General features: G+C 34.2%; 1 pseudogene; it reads left to right on the top strand.

Annotated features, from left to right (window-relative positions):
* LOC126610089 (S-linalool synthase-like) overlaps positions 1 to 22,511 on the top strand; it is a 58,276-nt pseudogene extending 35,765 nt beyond the window's left edge.
* Positions 22,512 to 23,025: the final 514 nt, after the last annotated feature.

The following is a 23,025-nucleotide window of genomic DNA, read 5'->3' as shown; positions in this document are numbered from 1 at the left end:
CCCTTCACAATTAATGAGAACTCATCTACTCCATGAACGTAGCCAATCTGGGTGAACCACGTACATCTTGTGTTTGCTTCCCTATCTTTATCCATTTACATACTTATCTAAACTAGTGATCGGAGCAATCTAGCGAAAGTCACAAACTTAACATTTTCTGTTGTACCAAAGTCCTCACTGATTTTGTGCATCAACAAGTTACTTAGTGATTATGATTGCACGATTGATTATCATCCTGGTTGTGCAAATGCAGTGGCGGATGCACTTAGTAGAAAGACTCCAGCTAGACTTAATGTCATCTATGATTGTCATGTTCCTCTTCTTGTGGATTTAAGGTCCACTGGAGTGGACTTAGGAGTGGAAGATAGAGGGGAAACCTTACTTGCTAATTTTCAAGTCAGGTTAATTTTAATTAATCGTGTGCTGGAAGCCTAGATGAATGATGAAAAGACCCAGGAAATAATTCAAGTAAGAAATCAGGGGAAGACGAAAGATTTTAGAATTCAAGAAATTGATGGTATGCTTATGCAGGATAGCAGAATGTATGTGTCGAATAATGCAGAGCTAAAGAAAGAAATCCTTGATCAAACGCATATTTCAGCATATACAATGCATCCAAGAGGTACCAAGATGTATCATGTCATTCGACCATTTTATTATTGGACGGGTATGAAAATGGAAATTACCGAATATGTGAGTAGGTGTGCCATTTGCCAACAGGTTAAAGTTGAAAGGAAGAAGCTGTTTGGGGTTGATGCAGCCACTTCCCATTCCATAGTGGAAATGGGAAAATATTACCATGGATTTTGTGTACAAGCTTCCTCATACACAGAATGGTTATGACGGTATTTGGGTGATAGTTGATCGGCTTACTAAGTTAGCACACTTTATTCCAGTGAGGGAAAATTACTCATTAAGCCGATTAGCTAAGTTAGTCATATTGAAGATTATGAAGTACCATGATATTCCAATTGATATTATCTCGGACCAGGATCCTCGATTTACTTCTAAGTTCTGGATAGCATTCCAAGAAGCTATTGGTACAAGATTACTTTATAGTACGACATATCACCCTTAGACAGACGAACAATCTGAGAGGACTATTCAGACATTAGAAAATATACTGAGATCTTCAGTGCTGCAGTTTGGCGATGGTTGGCATGATTGTTTGGATTTGATGAAATTCGCCTACAACAACAATTACCATTCGAGTATTGGTATGGCACCTTTTGAGACACTTTATGGCAAGTCTTGTCGAACACCATTATGCTGGTCAGAAGTTAGCGAAAGAGCTTTGGTGGGCCTAGAGATTGTGGATGAAACTACCCAAAATATTCAGGTAATTAAGTCTAACCTGAAAGCGGCCCAAGATCGACAAAAGAGTATAGCAAACAGACATGCCACTGACCGGATGTATAATGTAGGTGATTGGGTGTTTTTGAAGCTATCACCATGGAGAGGTGTTGTGCGGTTTGGAAAGAAAGGCAAGTTAAGTCCTAGGTATGTCAGACTGTATTTAATCACTGAAAGAGTTGGTGAAGTTGCTTATATACTTGAGTTGCCTTCAGAGTTGTCTAAGATACACGATGTGTTTCATGTTTCCATGCTTCGACATTATGTCTCAGATCCTTCTCATGTGATACCTCCTCAACCTCTAGAAATTAATTCGGATTTAACTTACGACGATGAGCCAGTGACAATTTTGGATTGGAAAGATAAGGAGCTGAGGAATAAGACAGTGTGTTTGGTGAAAGTATTATGGAGAAATCACTCAGTGGAAGAGGCTACTTGGGAGACAGACAATCGGAAGAGAGAGATGTATACACGCTTGTTTTATGACTATTAGTGAATGTATTGTTGTGTATGAATTTCGAGGACGAAATTTTATAAGGTAGGTAGATTGTCACAGCCCGTCCCGAAATATTACATTTTTAGACGTGAAATGTCAAATATGCCCTTGAGCGTTTATGGTGTTGTGTGATTTAAATTTTGGATTTAGACCAATTCGTTAAGTCCTAAATATTTTGGAACCAATTAGAACTAAAAGAGTTAAGGTTCTAATTGTTTAGTTGGCTGTAGAAGGATTAGGACCACACATTCCCACTTTCCCTTTCTCTCTATCTCCCCCGTTGACCCTCTCTTTCTCTCTCTTCTATCTCGGTTCTTCTCCATTTTCATACCGTACGTACGGACCAAACTCAACCAACCTATCCCTTCACGGATCGTGGTTGTGGAGACCATTTTCAAGTTCCTTACGAGCCCAGGAACCCAGTGATACTATTATTTGGACGTGAAACCTTGAAAAACCCGAGAAACCATAACCTCCGATTTGAGGTACTGTTCATGCACACGTAAATGTGTAGTTTTATGAGAGTTTTGAAGTTATAGGGAGCTTTATATCGTCTTCACGAGGCTCGGATAAGATATATGAAGTGATTTGGACGTCGGGAAGCTCGGGAATAAGGAGTTGCAGGTTTAGCCAGAATATCGAAGGATTTTTCGACAAGTTCCGTCGATTTTAGAACTTTTGAAAGTTTCCGGTGAACGACGACAGCGATGGCGACCGGCGAGGCTAACCAGAGAATAAGATAGAATATTCCGTTAGAGTTGACGGAATATTTTGACGCCGTTAGGGGAGACTTATCCCGAGGACAAGCGCAGTCAAGGGCAACTCGGGGGCTAGGACCCTTCGACATACCAGTGAGTGGGCTTTTGGTTTTCAGTATATACTTATATACTTGATATTTTCCCAGAAAATGCGTTTAAATGAAATATGCTTTGAAATGCCATGCATATAAATTTATATTCAGCATATGAATTAGTATATGATGCATAATATATAATTATGGTGATGTGGACGCTCAGGTAAGCCCATGTGAGTTTATGAATTTTAAATGTGAATAACTGTTGTGATTAATTGAGAAACATAGAGCTCATAAACCTGCACCCGGGGTGATTGTGATTTAGCTAGAGATATGATACAGGCCTGTTTATAATGTCACATCCCGCACCCTATGCTCACATTGGATCCAATTTAGGTGCACAATCTTGTCGTACAGACCATTATAGGTGGTTCTGACTCGTAGGTGACTAGCGATTTATCGCACAGCTATCATGAGAGCGTAGTATTGAGCATAATTATATTACACCCAGTCTCGTCGTACAGATTTTTTCAGTGGTTCCGACTTGTGTGCAGTGTAGTGTCGTAAAGGTCATTTGCAGTGACTCTGGCTAGATTGACTAATGAGCTATGAATTCAACCGTACAGACTTCTGCAGCGGTTCCGGCTAATGTGTTATTTTCCATGAATTTATTTTCACCTGAGTTACTTATCCTGTTTATATCTTGGCATGGCATACTTATGATTATGAATATGTGAAGCATGATTTGAATTGATATATATATATATATATATATATGTATATATTTATATTCTAATTATGGGAAAAATTATACATGTTTTACGGTGAGGGGTTAGAGCATTTGAAAGTTAAATGTGTTCTCAAAACATTTGTTTTTGCCCACTCATATTTTCTGTTTTACGCCCCTCCAAGTTTTAGGTAGACTTGATGTTGGTGGCATTAAGGATCTCGGCGGTTCTGACAAAATAAAATATTCGTAGGATATCTTATGGTATTGTATAACTAGTATTTGTCCTACTGGATTGCACCTAGACTTTCTATGCTCTCGGTCGGGGTGTGTCATGTGTAATTTAAATCTGTTATAAAAATATTTATATCACTTCCTTAAAAAATTAAAAAAATTAAAAAAATTAAAAAAATAAATTGGGCATGGAACTTTGAAGAAGCGGTTGAGGGGGTGATTTTAAAGTGGGAGAAGTGGGTTTAAAGAAAAAAACCTTCTCCATTTTTTTTGGAAAAAATTACACATAAAGTATATTTTTAATACTTAATTTTATATTGAGACCACACTTTTTAAACATTTCAATGAGAGACAAAAATTAATACATACGGAAAATAACATCATTTGCTTTTTTTTCTTCTGAATTCTAAGTTACGAAAATACCCTTTATCTTTAGTGTCTTTTCACATTTCTCTCTCCTTTCCCTTTTCCCATTTCATAAAGTAAATAAACAGCAAAAAATGGATTGAGTTCCGAATTTATTGCAGGGATAGCCATAAAAGTTGAGAAAATTAAATTAAGGGAAAGAAAATCATGTATACGTATCATTTGTTTGGGTATCTAATCCCAAGAAAAATGTATTATCATAATGGAACAAGATTTATTGTGATGGGTAGCTCCACAGAGTTTCACAGTCACAATACTCCACACGACTTCGAAGCAACTAGGGTTGTTTTTTTTTTTTTTTTTTTTTTTGGAAAACAGCAACTAGGGTTTGCTTTGCTTTTTTGTTGTGTCGGAATTTAATTCCAAAAATAAAAAATAAAAACTTTTTTTTTTTTTTTTTTTTTTTGGAAAACAGCAACTTGGGTTGCTTTGCTTTTTTGTTGTGTCGGAATTTAATTCCAAAAATAAAAAATAAAAAACAATGTTACGAAGATAGTTGGTGATAGGCCTCCTAGCGGGTACGTCCTATTTTTTATTAAGAACTTTAACGAAAAGTTTTTGGTATTATTTATTTTAATGAAAAATTATATTTTTATACTAAAAAGTCAATCCTGGTACTATTCACTTTACCTTTTCTTTTGTCCTTATCGTTAAAACTCAAAGTTTTCAAACAATTTTCATTAATTTTCCTTTTTTATTTGACAATTTTGAAGCTTTGCCAGAAAGCTTCCACTTGTTAAAGCTTTGCTTCCCCTAATTCCAAAGCACAAGTTGACCTTTTCAATTAAGCAAAAATAAACAATTGGGTTAGCAAAATTCAAAATAACAAACGAGTGAAAAAAAACACACCTGGGTAAAGGAGAGTGATGAGTAGTAAGAGCAACATATATAGTTGATATACTATGTATGTATGAGAAAACAATTTCAAAGAGACATAAATTATATATAATTAAATTGTCCGTAAAGGGTATTGAATTGATTATCAAATAAAATTGTCACCTCTTCCTTCCGTCTCTCTCTCATCACTGTTTCCTTTTTCTTTCTCATATTTTTTTTTTGGAAGTTCTTTTGGCTTTTGACATCTCTCCAGCTTTGTTTCTTGATAGCTGATATCCTTAGAAAGAGTAACCAAAATGAGTATATGAGATTCTTTTTTTTTTTAACTAGTAAAAAATGTGGAAGAGACCATATAAATAGATTTTATTAGGGTCAAGTTATTTGAAACTGATTCTGCAAAAATGGTCAATGACGGGTTGAATGATTATGCAATAATGGTCGAAGACGAATTGAACTGATTCAGCAAAAATGGTCGAAAACGGGTTGACCTGAATCTGCAAAAAATGGTCGTCGATAACGGGTTGAATTAATTCTACAAAAAAATTTGATTATGGGTTGAGCTCATTCTATAAAAATGGTCGAAGACAGGTTGAACTGATTCTGCAAATATGGCTGAAGATTTATTGAACTGATTCTGCAAAAATTGTTAAAGACGGATTGAACTGATTCTTCAAAAATGATCGAAGACGGATTGAACTAATTCTGGAAAAAAAAATGGTTGAGGACGGATTAAATTGATTCTGCAAAAATGGTTGAGGGCAAGTTGAACTGATTCTAGTAATAAATGATACAAACTGATTCTGCGTATAATTTCAAAACTGATTCTACAGAAATATTCGAGGATGGGTTGAGATTATGACACATATTGATTTTGTTGGAATTGTGAGGGTTGAATTCTATTAACAACCCTAAAGCCTCATGGGTATGACTAATATTTTAAAACATTGTTTCCATATTACTGGGTTGGGCTTTAGTTGTTTTTATGTTTTTGTCTCTTCTTAGCATATTTAAAAACTAGTGGAGTTCCTTGAAATATAATAAAAGTTTTTGTCTCTATATATAAAGCTTCCTTTTTTATATAGGATATGTCAAAACTTTTACCCAGCTCTGAGGTTCGTGTAAAAAACTAAAAATTTGAGTGATATGTAATTACTAAATTGACATGTCTTTTAATTTTGTTGAGTTTTGATGAGAGGGTTAGAATAGTAATTTCAAGGAATTTTGATTGATAAACAAAGTTTTATTAATAGGTAGCTTAGATTTGCATTAGAAAATTAATAAGGGAGTTTTAACGAAAAGTCCGCGGTATTGTTCACTTTAAACAAAAAACCACATTTTTACACTAAAAAGTCAATCATGGTACTATTCACTTACCCTTTATTTTATCCTTATCGTTAAAAATCAAAGTTTTCAAATCATTTTCATTAATTTTCGTAGTTAATAAAGGTTAAAGGACCCGGACCCATCCACAAATATTTTGGCGTTATCTTTTTTCTTGGTCCATCTTGCGAAACCTCTCCCTCCCCTCCCTCTCCTCCCTCTTTTTCTCCGTCCTTGCTCTTTACCAATCCAACCTTCATCATAGAGATCATCTGTGATCTGGAAGCTGATCGAAATAAAAATTCGATTTGGTTGCAGGGTTTTTTTAAGTTGGTTGTTTTTCTTATTCTGGGAGCCGATAGAAGAAGCAATGTTCAAGCTGGTTTTGGGAAAGCTACATAGGAGGCCAATCCCCTGCCCACGATTCACACGATGTATGATATTTCCATTGTTTCTTGGATTTTTTATTTCTCAATTTTGTTTTTTTTTTTTTGTAGAAATTATGAAAATGAATTGGGTTTTGTGATTGTAATTATTTGGGTTTATTTATTTATTTTAAAATATTGGTTTTTTGGGATTTTGTAGAAAGTGGAAAGTGGTTGTGAAGACGGAGGTGGATTGTCTGCCCTCCCATTTCCATACTCTCCCCATGCCCTCCTGTTTGTGTGGTCATGGTTAAGCCACGTTAACATTTTATATTTCTATTACTTTTTGTTTTATTATTTCTATTAAAAATTAATATAAAATGTTGACGTTGCTTAACCGTGACCACACAAATAGGAGGGCATGGGAATAGTATGGAAATGGGAGGGCAAACAATCCACCTCCTGTGAAGACGACATCTTCCATGACTAATGTCATGCTGAAGTCACCCTTACGCGTCAACCTAACGTCATATCGCTTTTGGTTTTTTTATTTTTTTATTTTTTAATAAGAGCACTTCCACCAGAGGTGGGATAGGCCGACACACAACCAACAAAATGGCCCGACACCTAGGGAACTCTCTCTAGCCCAGCAGATTGCCTGGCACTCAGCCCAAGCTGGTCTCCAGGCAAGCCTAAAATTGACAGACTGAGCCAAGTTGAGGAGGAGGCCACGTGGCCCAGCGTAGGCCGTTGGATTTCCAACGGTAAAAAAAATTTGAATAATAATTTTGATCTGGACCATTCGATCACAGATCAACGGTCCACGTTTTTCAACCCAAATTTTTTTTTTAAAAAAGGCCACAACGGTCATAATTATGAGCGTTGGCCACGTGACACCTTATAGGCTGTTAGATTTGAATATTTTTCAAATCTAACGGTCCAGATTAATTAACTAAATTAAAAGTAATTAAAAATTATGAAATTTTTTTAAAAAATATAGAAAATTTTTAAATTTTTTTCCCTATGAAAATTTTTTTTCAACACATTTCAATATTTTCTACACTTTCTACATTTCAATATTTTCTGCACTTTCTACCTCGTCTTTCCCTTTTTCTATCGAAGTTAGCAGCACGTTTGGGCTATCTGACCCACAACTTCCATAACACGGCGGGAATGTTAGGCCATATGCCTTCTATGGTCATCATCCTCATCCTCCTCCATTGCGAAAGCCTCATCTCCACCTCCACCTTCCTCGAGATTGATCAATTCTTCTTGTTGTGCCAACAATCTTTTATTTTGCTCCTCAAATTGTTTATGCACTCTCCTTGAAGAAGACATTGTACAAAAAAAACTCAAGATTTGATAACGATGAAGAAAAATTCTGAGCTAAAAAGAATGATTGAGTTTGGTGTGAGGACGGATTTGGAGATGTAGGGTTTATATGGACAAAAAAAAGAAAGGATGATGTTTTGGACAATGCCACGTAGCACAACGTGATTGGTTGAAAATCTTATTGAAATTTTGGCTACATTATTGCAAACAAGAAGTGACACATGGCGCGCGGGATTGATTGAAAATCTTATTGGAAATCTATCCACAAAATAGTACGTTCGAATAATGACATGTGACATAATAAGATTGGTTGAAAATCATATCATAATCTTGGCTAAATTATTGTAAACAGATAGTGACACGTGACGCATCGGGATTGGTTGCAAATCTTAGCGGAAATCTATTCACAAAATAGTACGTTCGGATAATGACATGTGACGTGACGAAATTGGTTAAAAATCTTATCTGAAATTAAAACTATTTTATTTATTTATTCTTTTATAAAAAAAATTAAAAAATTTAAAATGGGTTGGGTGCCAATGCATTTTGTAGGGGTAGAGATCGTTTGTGCCAGTGCATTTTTTTAGAGGTGGAGATGCATTTGACCCATTACTATTCATTGGGATCTATCACTGTTCACTGAGTGGATAAATACGATGGGTGCTGGCGTATTTGTGTTGGGAGTGGAACTGCTCTAAGTATTGGTATATTGGGATTTTGCATAAAGGAGAAGTGGTTGTGAAGACGACATCTTCCGTGACTAATCACCCTTACGTGGCAGCCCGACATCATATCGCTTTAGGTGTACAGGTGCCCACCGCCCATCGAATGGCCCTGCTGATTTGGATGGGCTTGGACTTTGGAGTTGTTTTGTTGCCCACATGGAACCATGGGTCACGACACAAGCGGAAAAATATGTTGGAGACTTTGGAAGCAAGCAAAAGACATAATGAATAGACATTTTGTGACTTTTCCTTCAACATGATTAAGACTCTCACGTGCACTAGTCTCAATCCTCGCATTTGCCGGCCGCCTCCAAATATCAGATTCACACGTGCTTAATTTAGGTTGAGTGGAATTTCTATTCACTTGTAAATGAGAAAGCGAATTTAAATCATATTATTGCTAGCTTGAGATTAAGCCCATCATTTTCCCCCTTATTATAGATAATATCGTTTATTAAAAAAAAAGAATTTATTTTAATTTATTTTAAAGGTGAGGAATTTGAAGAAATTTGAGAGATTTCATAATGTATTTGAAGAATACACAATCTCACCTCTCCCCCTAAAATTTCGAAGGAATTAAATCAAAATTTTACGTAGAATTTATACAAATCAATTAAACCCATCAAAATCCATGAATTTATAAATTCTTTTAAATCACTCAAAATTTCAATTGAATACACACCCTATTGCATCAAGATACCTTCAAGCATAGCCTTTGGTGCAAAGCACCAGTAATCATCCCCACAAGACACTTAAAATCTGACTCCAACTGTATATCGGAAAATCTTTTCTCCACACATGAAAAAATAGCCGCCCTTATTGCTTCCGCTTCCGCCATTAAACTGGGATTGCAAGGAAAGTTCCCGAAACCACCCGCCCCCAGAAAAATACCTATAAAATCCCTTACTACCCATGCAAAGCTCCCTCTCCCCTTGCTCCATGCTCCATCACAATCAATAGCGGAGCCAGAAAATTTTTCTTGGGTGGGCTAACTAAAATTATTAGCATGTAATCTTATGAATTTTTTTTTTGCCTACATAAAATTATATAGTAATCTACGTAAAAGTAAGAACATGAAGTACTAATCCAAACAAGTTTATTAATTACTTTCCAACTAATTTTTACACAAATAAAACATGCATACAAAAAAGCAATAGAAAGAGAACAAATATTATCACTTTTGTTGATAACAAGTACCCAAAAGAAAAAAAGGTCAGGGGATACCAATTCAAGTCGTGCCGTAGATATATGGAATGAAATTGAAATCTTTTGTTATTATTAGAATCGATATTGTTGTTGAGCCCTTTTTATTAGTTACAAATACAAGAACCATGAAACATGGACTATTCCCATAATCTTTAACCCTAATAGACAAATTCAAGGACTAAAAAAAAATTAACCTAATAATTGAATCAAGAAATAAGTTAAATGAAGACATGAAGAGCATACCTAGTGTTGAATTTCATTAGAAAATAATTTTATGGTGATTCATAGTTTTTCTTTTCTTAGGGTAGAGGGTTTAATTTTTTTTGTTTTGAACGAATAGGGTAAAAAGCATGGGGAATAGGAGAAACCTAATTATGTATTAATTTACCATTTTTACTTTTAGCCTAAAAATAATAAAATAATATATAAGGTAATAAAAGTATTATTTATAAATTAAGAAATACATTAACTAATAATTTTGGCAGGATTTTGGTGGGCTATTATACATACAATAAGCAACAACAAACTCATATATAAACTATTATACCAGCCGTTTGTTAAAATCCTCCCTAGGCTACAGCCCACTGTAGCCGTAGGTGTAGCTCCGCCAGTGATCACAATTAAGCTTAAGTATACGAAAAGGTCACCGTTCTCAAGATGTGGGAAAAGATGTAGAAATAAGCGTGGATGCCTCACTACATCTACCATCATTGCCCATTTTTCATCTCCTAAAACTCATCTCAATGTTGTTGTAATATCATTACTGCATCCATGGGATGAACATTCTTCTTTTCAAACACCATAGTGTTCCTACAGTTCCATGGCTGCCATAGTATCCATTATCTAATAGGTAGTTTAGATAATGAATATAGAAAACTTCATTTTAATCTATGGCAAAAATAACGTTTAGATTAAAAGCATGAGTAAGATCGAAATCTAATTTTAGTCCCTTGATACATTAATAACCTCATTTATTAATTATATTTTGATTTTTTAATTATTTCTCTTTTTCTTCCTAATTTTTAATGTATTAATTTGATTTCATTTTCATTTCATTTATCGTAATATATTTTGTTATAAACATTTAGATAAACTAATTTTTGTTATACAATATATTTCAATGTACTTTGTCTTCTTCATTTAGGTACATTAAATTCATTATATTACATTTTGGTGCATACATTTAGGACACACATTTTGGTACATATATTTCGATACAAACATTTAGGTACATTAATTAAATATAATACATTTTGGTACTAACATTTAGGTGCATACATTTCAATACACACATTTAGGTACATTAGTTTAATATAATATATTTCGGTGCATATATTTTGATACATACATTTTATTACCAACATTTAAATACATTAGTTCAATATAATATATTTCAGTACACACATTTTGGCACTAACATTTAGGTACATTAATTGAGTCTTTCAAGTTTGAAGAATGTTAAATAAAATTAAGGGTGATTTTGTATAAAATTAATTAAAAGTTACGATATTAACAATAGGTCAATCAAATTTATTGGAATTATAAATAGGTCAATGAGACTTTAAGATACATTAAAATACCTCAATCAAATTAAAATTACAAATGATGCTATTACCATTTAAAACACCAAACTTTTCCATCTCCTTCATTGTAAATCGCGCCTCCCACCACCTTCAGACTTCAACCTCCCCGCCTCCCACCACCTTTAACCTCCATTTTTCGAACACTGCAACACAATGTCTGTTTCCTGCTCTGTGATTGTGCATTCAGATTCAAATAGGTTTGTAGATTCAGACACTTCGTTGTAGTGCCTGTTTCCTGTTCCTTGCTCTTTACCAGTCCAATCCCCTGCCCACGATTCACACGATGTATGATATTTCCGTTGTTTCTTGGATTTTTTATTTCTCGATTTTGTTTTTTTTTTTTTGTAGAAATTATGAAAATGAATTGGGTTTTGTGATTAGGGGTGGGCACTTGAAACCGAAAACCGCAATCGAAACATAAACCAAATCGAATCGCACCGAACGGTTTGGTTTTGCGGTTTCAAAACGGTTTCGATTTGAAACCGAACCGAATAGGGGAAAATGGTTTGGTTTCGGTTCCGGCCCTCCGAAACCGAAGCCGCATACCTTTATTAAATGTTAAATTCTAATTGGTTATTTTCATTGAGTAGAATTATTTTGTTGTGCTATGAATTCTATTGTCATCAACTGGGTAATGTGAATTTGTGATGGTATCAAACCCTAAACTTACGCCAATCATGAATTTGTGATGTAGCGAGGCAAGGAAGTAATTAAACAGATCGTCTGTTGGGCAAGTCCTTGACAATCTCATCTACAATTACAGTCTGACTTTTTGTGGGAAGGCTTTGGCTTTCTTCCTAAATTTGAACCGATTTGGGGCAGTGCTCTTCAAACTGCACTTGTATTTTGGATTTGTGAACATGAATTTATTAACTTGGTTGCCTCAAGTTGAATTATTTTGTTGTGGTGGATGTGAGTTTTGTTGTCATTAACTAGGTAACCATAATAGTTTTTTCAAATAATAAAACCAAACCAAAACCGTTTGAAATCAAATTGAACTGAACCAAATGGTTTGGTTTCATTTCGGTTTTAGCCTCAAAACCGCACTGAACCAAACAGCAAAAACTTGCGGTTGTGGTTTTGGTTTCACTCAAAACCGCACCAAACCGAACCCCGCCCATCCTTATTTGTGATTGTAATTATTTGGGTTTTTTTTATTTTTTTATTTTTTTTATAAGTATTGGGTTTTTGGGATTTTGCAGAAAGGGGAAAATGGTTGTGAAGACGACATCTTCCGTGACTAACGTGATGCTGAAGTCACCCTTACACGTCAGCCTGACGTCATATCGCTTTAGGTGTACAGGCGGGCGAGAATGGCCTGATTACTTGGTTTAGGGGGTTGGACCCACCGAATTGCCCTGCTGATTTGGATGGGCTGGAGTTGTTTTGTTGGACTTCCTCCTTCAGTTAGCCCACATGGAATCATGGGTCACGACACACGCTGAAAAATATATAGGAGACTTTAGACGCAAGCAAAAGATAAAATGAATCAGACGGTAGCTAGTCACATTTTGTGACTTTTCCTTCAACATGATTAAGACTGCCTTTTGCACTATTCTCAATCCTCGCATTGGCCGGCCGCCCGCAAATGTCAAGTCTCAATCCTCGCATTTTCCGGCCGCCTGCAAATGTCAGATTCACACACACTTAATTTAAGTGTAGTGATATTTTTCTTTATTTATAAGTGAAAAGTTTTAAGTCGATTCTCACTATTGAAACCCTATTATGAAGCTTAAACCATCTCTTTCTCCTTTAGTCTAGATAATATCGCTGTTAAAAAAAAACAAATCTAGTGATGTATATAACTATAGCAGGGGTGGTCCAGTGGTTGGTAATGAGTCTTAGTATTAGTGAATTGCATGATGGTAGCCAACGAAGACTAAAATGCTTGCGTGAGATTTTTCGATCCTCAAAAAGGTGAACTTCTATGGCAAAATCACCAACTGTTTTTTTTTTTTTTTTTTTAAATTCTAGTGATGTATATAGTTATAAAAACTGTGGCCATAAATCAAGGACCACTTCCATATTCAGAAAAGTACTTATTTTTGGGTATGCTTTTGTGCATTTAATCGATCTCCGCTATTATGGCCACTAAGTACGTACCTATACTTGGGTATACTTAATTAGCTATCATACCTCTAGTACATAAAAGTTAGAAAAATTGAGAACAAAATAATTATCAAGTAAAGTGAGGCATATTCAATAGGGATTTTAAAGAATTTTAATTATTTTAATAAATTGAGGAATATTTAATTAGAATATTAAATGTTTCTTTAAAATTTAATGTGTATTCAATCAGAACTTTATGATAGTTTATTAAAATACTTAAAAAATCTAAGTGTACTCAATTAGAATTTTAAAGAAGTTTATAACATTTCAGAGGTATTCAATTAATGATTTATCGTTTATTTACCACTTAGTTCAACAGTCTAGTGGTATTTCTTTACACTTATAAATGAGAATTTTTAGGTTTGATTCTCGTCGAATGTGAATATGAACCACACTATTGCTAGCCCACCATGAAGCTAAGCCCACCCTTCACCCCCTTAATGTAGATAAAATCGTTTATTAAAAAAAAGGGATTTATTTTTAAAAGGTGAGGAATTTGAAGAAATTGGAGAGATTTCATAACGTATTTGAAGAATGCACAATCTCACCTCCCCCTTGAGATTTCAAACGAATTGAATCAAAATTTTATGTAGAATTTCTACAAATCAATTAAACTCCATCAAAATCCAAGAATTCATAAATTCTGTTAAATCTCTCAAAATTTCAATTGAATACATTCTCTATTGCATTTGAAATGAAATTGAAAAGATTATTCATAAGAGTAATGTTGCACTTATATTTGTCCCACCTCTCTAATTAAGATATTGACCCACCAACACATGTCCATTCTATCTATATTAAAAAGATGGTACATATATCGTATGAAAAATACATTTCCATACAGTAAGCATAACATTTTTTTTTAATTTTAACATCAAATGTTACCCTTGAGGCAAAATCGAATGTCATGACTATGGAGTCACTAGTACTAGCCTCCTACTACGTGTCTACTCTGCTACATTACGTTGTACCTTGTGTTCACACAGAATAAAGTGTTACCACGTTGAAAAATCCATATATGTCGGCCAGATATATGTAGGCCAGATACCCTTAGCCCTCGGGCATCGACTTTTATTTTATTTTTGTGAAAAATACAAAACGGCACTAATTGCAGGTTACAAGCGTATTAAGTTAGGTAGGTTAATTCATTAGGAAGTACTTATAATTGTACTAGTATGCTTGTTGACCAAGAAGCACGAAGAAAGAACCGGCGCAGATTTTTCTAATAATCATGATTAACATGCCTCTGTCAGGCCCTCGGGTACTAATACTGTGTCCGGTCTTGAATAAACACTACACACACGCACACAAAAATTGACATATGCCAGCGAGAGAAGATAATGACTTGATCGGTCGAATCACTAAATTAATGTGGAGCGACCTTTTCTACATGTAACAGTTTTAATTAAGAGTTCCGTGTCTAAATTAAGGAGAGAACTAGAACTAAATAGAACTAAACTTGTTTTAATTGGAAGGAAAGAAAAAAAAAATAGGAGAGAACTAGAATTTAGAACTAAACTTGTTTTAATTGGGAGTTTCGTGTTTTAAATTAACTCATGCTATAATAAGTCTTATATAATTTAGTATACTATATCTTAGATTCGTGAAATTCAAACTCGTGGCTAGCTCGTGGATTAATGAGTTATACTAATTCAAATGGTGTGATAGAAAGTTTAGCATACATTTTCAGTTGGGTTGTACTAGAAGTCAAAATAGTCACGACGAGAAGAAAACCTAAATCTAACAAAGTGATTATGGGCTCGTTTAGAAATGCTTTTAGTATGGATTAAAGTGCTTTTGGCCCCTCATATGAAGAAAAAAATGAAAAAAATGGGATAGGATGCCCAAACAAAGCCATTTTAAAGCAAAAAAAATGCAATGAATGGGGTCAATTCATGGTGAAAAAGAAGGAAAAAGGCTCAACTACTTAGGCCATCTACAACCGAAGGGCCGAAAATAGTCCGAAAATCGTCTCCAACAGAGAGATAGGCTAGAGGGCTCATGGGCCCCATAGAATCTGAAAAGGCCAAAGGGCCAATCGGCAGGGTTGGATTTTGCATTATTCCTGTTGGTTATATCTGACAGGATTGTATTTATTTATTGTCGGTTATATCCGATAGGAATGGTAGGAATTTTTTTTTTGGGCCTTTTTATTTTTTTATGAATTTAAAAAATTCTTTTTTTTTTCCTATAAATACACAATTTCTCACATAATTTTCACCATCCATACTATCTCACTTCATTCTATTTCAATTCTTCACATAAATTTAAATAATAAATTATGTTTGGCCCTTGGTTGGAGATAGTTTTTTGTGACAAGGCTAAAACGAGCCATATAGCCCTTGATTGGAGATGGAGGCAAATATGACCATGTACTGTTCATTAAAATATTAATTTCTTGGAGGGACAGAGGATTAAAACGAGCTATCTAGCCAGCATTCGGTTGGAGATGGCCTTACATATCTCTTTTTCTCTCTTTTTTTAGCCCCCTCTTACATGGTCGAATGGTTTTTTTAGCTCTAGTCTTTGATAGTCTGAGAGCGTGACAACAACATTTCTCAAAATATCTGATCTTTGAGATTTTATTAATAATTGATTTCAAAAATGTTTCCACTAAAGATGCTTTCAGTCATTTTAAAAGTATTTCCAAACGAAACCTATGTATCCATGTAGTGGTGTTATTATCGGAATGCCATTGTGAACTATGTACCAAATGGGTTGACTTCAACTGACTCTAATGACTGCCACAATTGTTTCGAAACATTGTATTGAGAACAAAAGTAGTGTATGATATTTTTTGGTTTACGCACGCGGGAAATTAGTTTGTGTATGCTTGTAGCTCTCTATAAATACCACAGAAATTATATGCTTGATCTGCAAGACATAACAAAAGCAAAAAACAAGTGTACGTACCTAAGTATCTGTGAGTGTGTCAGTATCTAAAAACACAATATCGCATGGATTCTCAAGAAACTATGGTTAAGAATCTTGTAATGAAAGTTAAACAGGAATTGTTTTCACCTGATTTTGATCTTGTTTCTCTTGTTCCTCCTTCTCCTTACGACATTGCGTGGCTGTCAATGATTCCGAATCCTCACCGAGGATCAGATGAACCCTTGTTCAAAGGATGCTTGGACTGGGTGGTCGAACACCAAACCACAGGAGGCTTTTGGGGAGATGATGACCACGTTCCAACCATAGAGTCCCTCACTTCAACTCTTGCTTGCATTGTTGCACTTGCCACATGGGATGTTGGCCATGATGCCATTCAGAAAGGTACGTAAAAAAAAAAAGTAGTTGATCAAATTTCGCAAACCCCGGAAAAATTTACTGTCGAAAATACCCGTTTATGCAGTTGGAATAATTGGTTGTTACGATTTTTTCCTATGTTTATTGTTTAGGGCTGGCATTCATCCATGCAAGTACAGAGAAGCTACTGGAAGAGCAAAATAATTCTTTTCTTGAGTGGTTTGTGATTGTTTTCCCAGCAATGGTGGAACTTGCAGAGAGCAAAGGACTGCATGTTCATTTTTCTCATGGTTCAACAGCACTGGTAGAACAAGTCTTCCAAAAGAGACAACAAATATTCCAAATGCATAGGTATATATAGTTTTTTGTTTTTATAATCTATTTAGAAATAAAGATAAAATACAAGAAAGAAATTAGGGATGAATAAGGATAGGTGATTAATCAATGGTGGGTAGAACATGGAAGAAATACACATTAAATGATACACAACATGAAAATTAAACATAGAAAAGAATTTTATCATAGATTTTCTTTTTTAGTTTTGGTTTTCATTTTCTATTGCACTACATGTGTATTTCTGCCTCCTCCCACACTGCTGCACTTTCTTCCTATATCAAATCAAAAGCTTATTGAATCTAGTTTTTGTCGAAATTTTTATCAAATTGACGCCTAAATATTTAATCTAGTTTTCGTTGGGCAGGTTGGTGCAAAGTGGTGGTCAGCAACAGTACTGTTCACTAGAACTCATGCAATACCTGGAAGCTTTGCCTGAAGCATATGATATTAACCTCAATAAGACTCTACTACTATGCCAAAGTGAGGAAGATGAGCTGTTAATCCAATCCCCATCAGCTATTGCATATGCTTTTATGAAGACAGGACGCAAGGTGTTCTTGTCCAAATTGAATTCTATTGTCAAGAGATGCGGGTTCTCAGGTACGTAGGACATACATGCATGCAATTCAACTCCAACTATTGCCCAGATTCCCAATAATGTTTGTTTATGTTTTGTTTTTTTCTTCCTATGATGTGATTTTTGGTCTACGAAGCGTAATGTGCTGTCACCTGTACAAATGTCATAACACTATTATGTACACACACACACGAGATATGTCTGAGTATACTATATTATTCTTTTAACTGTTAAACTGTTCTTAAAATATAAATATAAATATAAAGATCTCACGTTTAAAAAGTTAAGTTATCGTACACTCGGTAGCATTGTAGAATTTTTGATATACACTTTACCAAACAAAAAAAAAAAAAATCATTAAATGACAAGTTAACCACACAAGTGGTTTGTAACTTAGTTGGTTAAACAACATTCGTCCTTGCACCCAAAGTCTCGTGTTCGAATATCCCTCCCCATATTTACAAGTAATGTAGATTATTTTAGCATCTGTAAAAAAAATTGACAAAATTAACCACATGAACTCAAAGAGTAATACAACTCTAGTATACGTGTACAGTTCCAGCGATCTACCCCATGGATGAAGACCTTCTAAGGGTTTGTCTTGTTAATCGGATTGAGAGGCTGGGACTGGCAGAGCATTTCATGGCAGAGATAACAAGTATGCTGGGACAAGTGTACAGGTGACGACCTAATATTCATCATTAAGCAATATACGCACACTATTAATCTGGTTAATTAATTAATTTTTTTTACCCAGAAGTTACATCAGCTGCGAAGAGCCAAAGAGCAAGGAAAAGCACGCCATGCCATTACAACTATATAAAGATTCACTCGCATTTCGACTTCTCAGACTTCACGGTTATACAGTATCTCCTCGTAAGGATCAGTTAATGCTTAATTGCTGATATGTACATGCTTTCAAATTATAATATTTGTGACGACTTTGAAACCTAGTTGTTTCTAGTTTCGTTATGATGTTGTAACTCTGTTGTGACACTCTGACATACGTTGTAAAATTTTGTATATGTCATATTGTTTATCAAAAAAATCAGTTTATTTATTAATATACATACCAAATTTGTTAATATTTGCAGGGAAGTTCTGCTGGTTCCTTCATGATGAAGATATAATGGTGTACATAGAAGAGCACCATGAAATTTTTCTGAGTGCCATGTATAATGTCTACAGGGCAACTGATGTGACATTTAGAGGAGAAAGTGACCTTGAGGATGTTAAGGAATTCTCTAAAAGAATACTAGAAAAGGAAACATTAAAAGATTCTAAGAATCTGGTTGGGCCTACTAGTATGAATGACTTGCAAGACCAGGTATATATTATTCAAAATAAATATAAGGGATTTTTGAACATTATTTCTCGTAAAAGATTAAAATTTAAAAAAACCTGATGCTAGATTAAATATTCAATTTAATCTTTTGAGTGTACTTTTATCAAAATTTACATTCAATTTTTCTATTTAATGTGTATTTTTATTTAATCTCTCCATATTAAATTTTAATTTTATTAATATGCACATATTTAATTTTTTTAATTAGAAATGAACGTAAATGAGAAAATATTAAAAAAAAATTGTGATACAAAAATATATAGATACTACATAAGTGTACATAAATGATTGTGACAAAATATATAAAATTGACTTTTTTGTACCAAAATATTTGTACCTACATGATTATACCGAAATATATTATAATGAACCTAAATGTATGTACTGAAATGTATTATATTGAATTAATGTACCTAAATGTCAATACCGAAATGTATGTACCAAAATGTACGAACCTAAATGTCAATACCGAAAATGTATGTACCTAAATATCAATACCAAAATGTATGTACCTAAATGTATTTACCGAAATAATAATTTAATTAATGTATCAAATGTGTGTATCAAAGTGTATGTAACGAAATGCATTATATTGATCGAAATGCATTATATTGAATCAATGTAACTATACATGTTTGTACCGATAGATATACCAAAATATTCAAATGTATTAATGTACCTAAATGAACATACAAAATTGTTATCGGAATATATATTATAAAAAATTTAGTTGCCTAAACGTAGACATTAAAATATATTTTGATGAATGAAATAAAAATTAAATTTAAATGTAATTAATACATTAAAATAAAAATAAAAAGATAAAATAAAACATCAAAATACAACTAATGAATGATATGATTAAATGTGCTAGGGACTAAAATTGGATTTTAATCTTACATATGGTTATAATCTAAAACTCATCTTTTTTAAGGATTAAAATGAAGTTTTCTATAAATATAATAAAAATTGCAATAAGAAAATATATTCAATCATTATAATTAGTTATTTAATGATCATCTCCTAATTAATTTTGTTGCATATCTCCCTTGAGTAGATTAAGCATGAAATTGGTACTCCATGGCTTGCTCGGTTGGATCATCTGGAGCACAGGAAGTTCATTGAGAGGAAAGAGCCTGTTGGTTCATGGACAGGGAAGGGCTTATCCTGCAGGTAATTAGATTAATACTAATTAATTGAATAGATTAAGACAGTCAAATCACTGATTAAGCAGTTTAATTTATTAATACCTTGCAGATTGTCATGTCAATGCAATGCCATGCTGCTACAACTTGCTATGGAGAACTATACACTACGGCAGTCCATGTTCAGAAATGAATTAAAGGAGTTAGAAAGGTTCGTACTCACTCGATCTCTATATTTCCATTTTTTTAAAATTTAATACTGGAATTAGTCAACCATGAAAACCTTTTTCTTTTTCTGTTGTGGGTGAAAAATTAATCATGCAGGTGGTCAAAGGACATTGGTCTTGTTGACATGGCGTTTGCTCGACAGAAAACCGCGTACTGTTATTTTGCAGTTGCTTCAACAGCATCACATTTTTCCCTGTCATATGTACGGCTCGCAGTTGTGAAAGCCGCAGTTCTTGTTACAGTTGCTGATGATTTTTTTGACAAGGAAGGTTCGATGAATGAATTGGAAGCTCTTGCCAATGCCGTCGAGAGGTACAATATATTAACGTATGATTTTTTTTTTTTTTGTCAAATATTAATGTATGATTATTGTGTGCACGGGTTATGTTTTGAATCTCGCATGCATGTTCTAAGCGGAAATATATAATCCACGTATAGAAATTTAAAGTAACTCTTGTTATTATTTTTAACTAATTAAATGTGTACATCACACAGATGGCAGGAAAAAGGACTGGATGGACATGGAAAAGCTATATTCAAGGCTCTAAAAGATTTTGTTGATGACATTTCTTGGCAATTCTTCAAACAAAATGGATATGACATAAAGAGTTCTCTTCAGGATCTAGTAAGATTTTTGGTAAAATAATTCAGTTCACATAATTGTAAAAAAATAATAAAATGTGTTACTTAATCTTCTTTTCTCTCTTTGCCGAATGAATTTAGTGGCATCAAACATTTGTAAGCTGGTTAAATGAAGCAGAATGGAGCAGAAATGGGCATCCCTTGTCAATTGTTGAGTACCTCCAAGTAGCCAAAAGCTCCATTGCTTCACAGACTATTCTTCTTTCAGCTGCTCTTCTGCTTGATACACCTCCAGGATTAGAGATCCTCAAGTCCCCTCAAAGTTATCCACTTACAAATTCACTTATGCTTTTGACACGGCTTTTGAACGAAATTCAAAGCTATCAGGTATATGATTTATTGGGACCGTCATACTGTCATATAATATTATTAATGTACCTGATATAATAGTAGTGAACGACTAGATTGTTACATTAGGCACACAAGGTATATCTTTAATAAAACATGTTGTGACAAAAATAAATAAATACACATAAATCGATTATTGATAACTTCACGTGGTGATGGGATAATTAGACCGAAATATCTCCCAGACGAGAAATTCATAATGACCACATTCTTGATTAGTTGTCACCATGTTAATTTAGTATAATTTTAACTAATGGGGAAAATTGAATGATTTCATTGCAGAAGGAACAACAGGAGGGGAAGCCAAACCTTGTTCTGCTACACATGAAGGAAAATCCCAATTTAGGGGTTGAAGAATCAATTGGGATTATACAGAAGGTATTGGATGAAAAGAAGAAAGAGTTTCTAGAACAGGCTCTGGTGATTAATGGAATCGATGGTGATGATATGCCAAAGGCATGCAAAAAACTCCACCTCTCCTGCCTCAAAGCCTTTCAGATGTTTTTCAATTCTACAAATGCATATGACTCCCCAACAAAATTGCTTCCTGACATCAACAAAGCAATTTATGATCCCTTGAAAATTGATGCACACGGAATATTACGGAAGGATAAAACTAAAAGTTTGGCTAGCTATGGAAAATCCCAGACTACTTGTGTTGTGAAAGTCCAAGGGAACTTAAGGAAAGAATTTGTGGCCAAACCTTCCTTTGGACATGAGGTCTTGTCACTTAAGCTGAGAAAACCAACTATTTTTACGACATTTCGGAATTCCAAGGTTTGCATCTATTCCGGCTACTAGGGGTAAAACTCCTTCTTTAGCTACATCCACTCGTCTTGTTAGTGCAGAAATAAATTATAAAATTGTTCAGATTGTAAAGCAGAATAATAAAAAGATGAGTGCGAAAATGGCTAGTTAGTCACCTTAATGTAATTGTTGAGAGTGCATTACACATTTACGGAGAAGAGACTTTGCATGGACTTATAAATAAGTTGGATTACTCTCCAGTCTCCATATTGCCTATTAGTTTTATGATGAATCTTACTATATCTGGCCGTTGTTGCATATACATGTTTATGTTGATGTATAATAATTTTTATGACTGGAATTGTACCTCTTACATATATAAATAATTTCTTTGGAGTGGAGTTCTATAGAGCATTGTACATATTATTTTGCTTGCTTCCCCTTTTTGCTAACAAATTATTATTGGAGTAAACTGTCGATTTGCCCCCTAAACTTTCACAGAACTTTCGATTTCCCCCCTGAACTTTTCGATTGGAAAATTTCCCCCCTGAACTAATTTTTTTAGCCAATTTGCCCCCTACCGTTAGTTTTTCAAACATTCCATCCAAATTTCTGTTAAGTGAGACCATGTGCACAACATATGAGGGTAGTTAAGTCATTTCACTCTTAAAAATGATTAAAAAACTGAAAATTTCCCTCTAATTCATATCCTCAATTTTATTTTTCACTCATTCCTATGTATAAAAAATGACATACGGTGTTATTGTCTTCATGGCATGAACATTCTAGTAATTTTACATTATTAAAAAAATGATTAAACAAAAACAGATCGAAGAAAAGAAAAAAAAAATACAAAAACCCCAGCCACCACCACTTCCTTTCCGCACCCCCATCACCCACCC

This window comes from Malus sylvestris, chromosome 17 (genome assembly GCF_916048215.2).
Source record: "Malus sylvestris chromosome 17, drMalSylv7.2, whole genome shotgun sequence".
Classification (NCBI taxonomy): domain Eukaryota; kingdom Viridiplantae; phylum Streptophyta; class Magnoliopsida; order Rosales; family Rosaceae; genus Malus; species Malus sylvestris.
Note: the sequence above shows the minus strand (reverse complement) of the source record. Positions and strands in the feature narration are given on the sequence as shown.